This window comes from Saimiri boliviensis, chromosome X (genome assembly GCF_048565385.1).
Source record: "Saimiri boliviensis isolate mSaiBol1 chromosome X, mSaiBol1.pri, whole genome shotgun sequence".
Lineage (NCBI taxonomy): Eukaryota > Metazoa > Chordata > Mammalia > Primates > Cebidae > Saimiri > Saimiri boliviensis.
In genome coordinates, this window is record NC_133470.1 from 136,280,193 (window position 1) to 136,288,114 (window position 7,922).

Below are 7,922 nucleotides of genomic sequence, written 5' to 3' on the forward strand. Positions count from 1 at the left end.
TGATAATCTTATGCACAGGGGTCACATCATTAGGATCCACAGCATTTCAGGGATGATCTCAATAACAAAAGTGAATGGACTCCTCAGAAAACACAATTATGAGTTATTTATGATAGTTTTTTGGCTATTACACATCTCATTAGCACAAGAGAGTTAATGTTTCAGGAATGTATTATTAACGTTACTCTGTCATTGCAGAAACAGGAAAAAGAGTACTTGTAGTAATACCATGGATTTCAAAAATGTCATCAGAACAAGAATTATGCATACATGAATGAGATGTTCATTATTTTATTGCTTCTTATTTTAACTATATTAACTTAGTCATATAAATCTAGGGCATAGCCCAAAGGTGGGATACTGTAGATATGATAAAGGCATAATGAACATATTATATCAGGAAGCATTTATTAGCTCTTTTTCAAATAATTCAAATAATAAGATGTTAGAAAGGATGAGACCTTAAAATGCTTATCATTTTATCCCCTCATTTTAATGATCTGACAGGTAAAGCAATTTACCCTAACTCAAAAGGCAAATTTGTATCTGAATTCTAACTAGAAAATGGAACCAAAATACCTGACTCTTATTTCAGAGATCTTTCTACTACACTATACTACTCTCTAATCATTAAAAATAAGACATCCTCACTATCATCTATAAGGTTTTTATTAAATTCAGTGGAGATTATGAGGCAAAATACTGTAACAGCAGCAGGAAACCAAAACCAAAATTAATATAAATTCAAATAATTCAAATTTTTTATTTATAAATATTCAATTGAAAAATAAAAATTGTATAATATAGTCAAAATATGCAATGTGATGACCTGATATAGTATACATTGTACAATGATAATTATAATCAAATTAACACATCCATCACTACCCATGCTATACATTAGACTCCCAGAAACTGTTCATCTTATAACTTTTTGGTTTGAACATTTTGGTCAATATCTCATTTCCCCCAGCCCCTAGGCCATGACAACTACCACTCTACTCTCTGTTTCTATGAGTTTGACATTTTTAGATTCCTTATATAAGTGGATCATACAATATCTGCCTTTCTGTGTCTAGCTTATTTTACTTAGCACAGTATCCTCCAGGTTCATCCATGTTGTTGCAAATGGCAGGATGTTTTTCTTTTGTGGCTGGATAGTATTCAATTATGTTCTGGGTAGTATTCCTTATTTTCTTTATCTGTTCAACTGTTGATTGGCCCTAGGTTGTTTACATATCTTCAATGAATATGGAGGTGCAGATATCTCTTTAATGTATTGATTTTATATTCTTTGGATATATACACAGAAGTGGGACTGCTTGATGGTATTAGCTGTATCTTCAACTTTTTTTTTAGGAACTTCCATAGTGTTTTCTATAATGGCTATACCAATTTACATTCCCATCTAACAGTCTTCAAGGGTCCCCTTTTCTCCACACTCCTGCCAACACTTGACATGTCTTGTCTTTTTTATGATAATCCTCCTAACAGGTATGAGGTAATATCTCCTTGTGGCTTTGATTTTCATTTTTTTGATCATTAGGGATGTCGATCACCTTTTCATATAACTGTTGGCCATTTGTATATCTTCTTTGACAAATATCTATTTGAGTCCTGTGCCCATTTTTGAATTGGGTTATTTAGTTTTTTGTTATTGAGTTGTATAAATTCATTATATATTTTGGAAACTAACTTCTTATAAGGTATTTGGTTTTAAAATATGTTTTCCCATTCTATAAGTTGCCTTTTTTTCTTGTTGATTGTTTCCTTTGGTGTACAGAAGCTTTTCAGTTTGATGTAGTCCCATTTATTTATTTTTGTTTTTCGTGTTTGTGCTTTCAGTTTCATATCCAGAAAATAATTTTCAAGGTCAATGTCAGGGAGCTTTCCTCCCATGCTTTCTTGTAAGAGTTATATGGTTTCAATTCTTACATCTAAGTTTTAATTCAGTTCAAGTTAATTTTTGTGTATGGTGTAAGACAAAGGTGCACTTTCTTTCCTTTGTATGTGGATATTCAGTTTTCCCAACAACATTTATTGGGAAAGAGCCTTTCCTTTCCCCATTGTGTATTCTTGTCACCCTTGTAAAAGATTAGTTGACCATATATGCATGGGTTTATTTCTGGACTCCGTAATCTATTTCACAAGTCAATGTGTCTGTTTTTATTCCAGTACCATATTGTTTTGATTACTATAGCTTTATAATGTAGTTTTATATTCAGCAGTGTGATGCGTGAAGCTTTGTTTTTTTCTGAAGATTGCTTTGGCTATTCAGGATTGAAGCACTGAAGGAAATCAAGAAATACATTATATAAGGGATAAAGAGCCTATTTTTCTTTTGTTATACGCTAACATACAGAAGAAATCTGTTGATAGAAAAACATACAAATACTGACAAACGAAAAAATTGTTGTAGATTTTGATTTATTTAAGGACCTTGAAAATTTCATTTTATTTATTTATTTATTTTTGAGACAGGGTCTCACTCTGTTGCCAGGCTGGAGTTCAGTGGCACAAGCTCAGTTCACTGCAACCTCCACCTCCCTGGTTCAAGTGATTCTACTGCCTCAGCCTTCCACGTAGCTGGGACTACAGGTGTGCATGCCACCACACCCAGCTAATTTTTGGATTTTTGGTAGAGACAGGGTCTCACCATGTTAGCCAGGATTGTCTCGACCTCTTGACCTCATGATCTGCCCGCCTTGGCCTCCCAAAGTGCTGGGATTACAGGCGTGAGCCACCGCACCCGGCCAAAGATTTCATTTTAATAGTTAGGAAATATAGATCAAAATATAGAATTTCTGTAGAGTTTCTACTTATTCATTTTTTACTCTCCTTGTCTATAAAGAATATGATGCAGCTTTTTGAGGAGTACATACAATAGAATAAAGAGAAAATATAAATAGGAATTATCAGGGCAAGCCAAAACAAAATTATGAGCTGAAAGTCAAGATCAGGAAAAATCAAGGCACAAGAGTCTGCAAAACTGAAATTTAGCTTCAAATTTAGCTCTGAGATTCCTAGAAATCAAAAGGAAAAAAGAAACATAGTTATTTTCATGATCTTTGTGGAAGGCTTCCAAGTACCAGTTGGATTGTAAAAGAAATTCTACATGTTGGGCTTTCTATCAGGAATACTGCATGATATATATAGTGGACAACAATTTCAATCTACAGCAAAGTCTGTAGTTAATTCTTATTGTTTCTTGTGTTGTCCTTTGAAAATTACACTGATGTTAAGACATATTTGAGTTGCTGAAGGTTATTTCTGAAAGTCTAAGGTGGTATAGATCATAGACATCTGATCCAGATTGTCTACTTAATTGCAGAATAAAACTTAAAATATCTTGAAAAATGAGGAAATTGAATATCATTTGAATACTTTTGTAAGTATATCATAAAATATTATCAGTGCTTTGATCAGAAGACCATACAGTTAATTTGTATGAATAATTGTTATTGATGTGGTTATGAAATGTAACAGTAATTCCAAAAGAATTACCAAAATATAAATTATATAATAAAAAAAATTAATAAGCTCAATGTAAAAAATCAAGTTATTTCAATAAAACATGAAATTGATGAGGATTAGTGATGATGGTGAATAAATAAATGCATATTGTCTGTCAAAGCATGCATAAAATATGTACATGTAAATCAAATATAAATGAAAAGTAGGAAATTTTCATTATTTGTAGGTGATATAATTCTGAAGAATGAAGTACAAAACTATAATATTAATATACTAAAATATACTTACTATATTCCAGCAATAATTGATTTGTTAATGAAAACACCATCTTCACAATACTGACATAAAAATGCCAAATAATAGTATTTTTTAAAAATGTCCAAGACTAAATTAACTACAAAACTCTACTAATGACACATAAAAGAAGACTAATTAATGGAGAAATATAGGAAGTATATCTACACATGCAACAAACTTTCAAGCAAACTCATATCACAATATGTATGTATGTATGTATGTATGCATTCATGCCTGTATACATGTATTTTGTATTTGTGTATATGGAGAGAGATGTAAAATGGGCAGAGCATCCTACAGTTTATCTGAAAAAATAAACATGAGAAGATGTCCAATTAAATTCTAATAAGGAAGTATAAAAGGATGGAGAGAGATGACTCATCTACTGGATGCAAAAACATTTTATAGAGCTACAAGAATTTAAATTGGGAGATGCTGGTGTCAAAACAGAATAATAAATGGAACCAATATCTAAGGTATTTCAAGTCAGTGGAGAAGGCATGATTACTGAATAAATGATTCTGAACAACTGGACAACCAGTTGTACAGGAATAAATTCTAGATAAAGTAAAGGGTAAAATATACCAAGTAATAGACCCCAGCATTAGCAATATGAGGTGCTAATATATAACAAAGATGGCATTTCAAATTCAGTGAGAAAAGGATAGAATATTTAATATATGGTTCTGGGACAACTGGTTGTCCATATGGAAGAAAATAAAGTTAAACTCCTATGGCACATCATGTAGAAACACACACACACACACAAACAGATGGATTAAGTACTAAGTATAAACAAATAAAAACTAAAATCCTGGAAGAAAAATAAGGAGATTACATTTATAGCTTGGGAATAGGGGAGACATTGGCAAAGCAGGAGAACCAGAAGTTATTTAAAAATGTAAACAGTTTTGACTATATAAAATGGAGATATTTGTTATGACAAAAGATACAATAAATCAATAGATTATAGATCTGGGAAAATTCTAATAGTAAAGTGACAAATGGTTTACTATCTACAAAAATTATTACAAATTAGCAAGAAAAAAATGCCCTAATAGAAAAATGACAAAGGAAATAAAGAAGCAAATCACAGAAGAATTTTAAAACATGTAAACATCTAAAGCTCACCAACAGGAAGATTCTTCTAAATTTCAATAATGAATTATCATATTCTTTTAATTCAGAATCATATTTTTTCATAGATTTTATTTCTAAAATTGGAATGTACCTTAAAATTGATGGCATTCTACAATCACTGTAGATGAGTAACAGTCATACGATGATTTTCCCTGCTGCACACGCATGAACATGGTTGTTGCTACTGGAAGCATGGCTGGACAATTACAATCTCTATGTGTTTCACTCAACAAAATTACAGAAGAAAAGAATGTGAATCAGAATTGCTTATTTAAAATCTTGTATTGATACTTTCTGATATAATCAAGAGGATCCCAGCATCAAAAACTGCAGAATGGGTATCAATGGCTTCAAATAAAATCCTGGTAATGATAATGGAGCATTCTTTTAAGAACTGTTTCACCACCAATGTTTCTGATGACACAGAAGATGATATTATGTGCGAAAACATGGATGATGATGATTTTGAGTTGAAAGCATACAGACAAGTTTGATTAAATGTTAGAAGGCTTTTTTTTTTTTTAAGGAATATCCTTAACCAATTTGGTTTATTTATACGCACAGGAATAATATACAGTAAAATTATTTATGTAAATATGTCTAAAAGGACTTTTCAATAAGAATAAAAGATTCTAAATAATTAGAAAGCATTGTGTCATATTTAACTGGTAGCACGTTTTCTTTCTTCTTAGTGGTGCATAAAATAACATCTTAAAATCAAAGAAGTTTTAAGACAATACAATTTACTCCTGAAAAACAAGGGTTTAAACTTCACAGATCCACTTATGCAAGGATTTTCTTCTGCCTCTACCAAAACTGAGACAGCAAGATTAACCCTTCCCCTCTCCCTCCTCATCGTACTCAACGTGAAGATGATGAGGATGAAGAACTTTATGATGATTCACTTCCACTTAATGAATAGTAAATATATTTCTCTTCCTTATGATTTTCTTCAAAACCTTTTCTTTTTTCTAGCTTCCTTTATTGTAAGAATACAATATATAATACATGTAACATGCAAAATATGTCTTATTCAACCTTTTTTGTTATCTGTAAGGCTTCCCCTGTCAACAGTAGTAGTTATTAGCAGGTAAGTTTGGGAGGAGTTAAAAGTTATACAGAGATTTTTGACCATGCAAGAGTGTGGAGTACCCCTGATCCTTGCATTTTTCAAGGGTCAACTGTATTATGTCTATTGTATGACGAAAACAAGATCCCCCTTCCAAAGAGTTGTGTATAATATTGTTTTTGCAAAACAAATGACGACCTCCAAACTCATATATATATATATATATATATATATATATATATATATATCAATAGTTAGCATTTATAAAACACATATGATACGCCAGAACTCTTCTAAGAAATGTACATGTATTAACTCAATTAGGTAGGTATTACTAATGATGCTCAGTTTACAAATGAGGAAACTGAGGTATAAGGGAGGTAAAGTCACTTGTTCAGGTTTACATAGCTGGTAAATGGCAGGAATGCAATTTGAACCTAGGTGTTTTGGCTCCAGAGTGGCCATGCTCTCTCTTAATGATTCATTCATATTCTCATATTCTCTTCCTCTCTTTCTAAAACACACACACTCTCTCTAAGTCACAATACCCTTCCACATTTTGGTTTTCTTTTTATGTTTCTCTCTCATTGTGTTTAATTATGAGCATGAAGAAAACTCCGGAAGGATATATACTAAGTTGTTAATACAGGTTATAGGGGCGACGGTGATATAGGAGAATGCCAAGCAAAAAGAGAAAAAGAATAAAATAAGAGAACTCCATTAAAACTCCAGCTGTGTATGATATGGTTATGTTTATGCCTTATATAAAATTGAATATGTGTGTATATGTATAAAATATGACAAATAAAAGTTATCTAAAGATTTTAAAAGACAGTCCATAAAACAGATACAAATTGTCAATGCATTTGAACTTTACTGATCATAAAAAAATCAAATTAAAAGAATGATGGCACATGTGCCAAGTCCAGTGGCTCACGTTAGTAATCCCAGCACTTTGGGAGGCTGAGCCGGGTCAATCACCTGAGGTTAGGAGTTCAAGACTAGCCTGGACAACACAGTGAAACCCCCTCTTTACTAAAAATACAAAATGTAGCTGGGCTTGGTGGTGCCCACCTGTAATCCCAGCTACACAGGAGGTTGAGGCAGGAGAATTGCTTGAACCAGGGAGGGGGAGGTTGCGTTGAGCTGAGATTGCACCACTGCACTCCAGCCGGAGCAAGACTCTGTCTCAAAAAAAAAAAGAATGATGGGATATGATTTGCAAAGGTGAAGAAGTCAAATATACAATGTTATCAGCATAGCAGGAAAATGGGAGCCCTTACATATTGTGAGTAAATATTTAATTGGTCCAACCTATCTGATGGGAATGGCAATATAATAGTAAGTTTTTTGATCAAGTAATATTACTCCTAGGAATTCTCCTTAAGGTAATATATTAGTGATGATAATGAATATTACTGTTAAAGATGTGCAATGCAGATCTATTATTTTATTTGTTCATAAATTCATCTATATTCTGGTACCAGGATGTATATTTAAGTGCTAATTAAAATAGTAAAGAAGAAAAATGAATGGGAGAAGTAAGAAGTAGAGGAGGAGGAAGAGGAGGACGATGACGCAACAGTGTAATAGGAATTTTTTGTAAATGTCTATATATTTTTTTTTTTCTGAGACAGAGTCTTGATCAGTCACCCAGGCTGGAGTGCAGTGGTGTAATCTCGGCTCAATGCAACCTCTGCCCCCTGGGTTAAAGCGATTCTCCTGCCTCAGCCTGCTGAGTAGCTGGGATTACAGGCACCTGCCACCATGCCCAGCTAAGTTTTGTATTTTTTAGTAGAGACAGGGTTTCACTATGTTAGCCTGACCTTATCCACCTGCCTTGGCCTCCCAAAGTGCTGGGATTACAGGTGTGAGCCACTGTGCCTGGCAACTATATTTATTTTATAATTTAAAATCTGTACAACAGATGTAAGAATTAAAA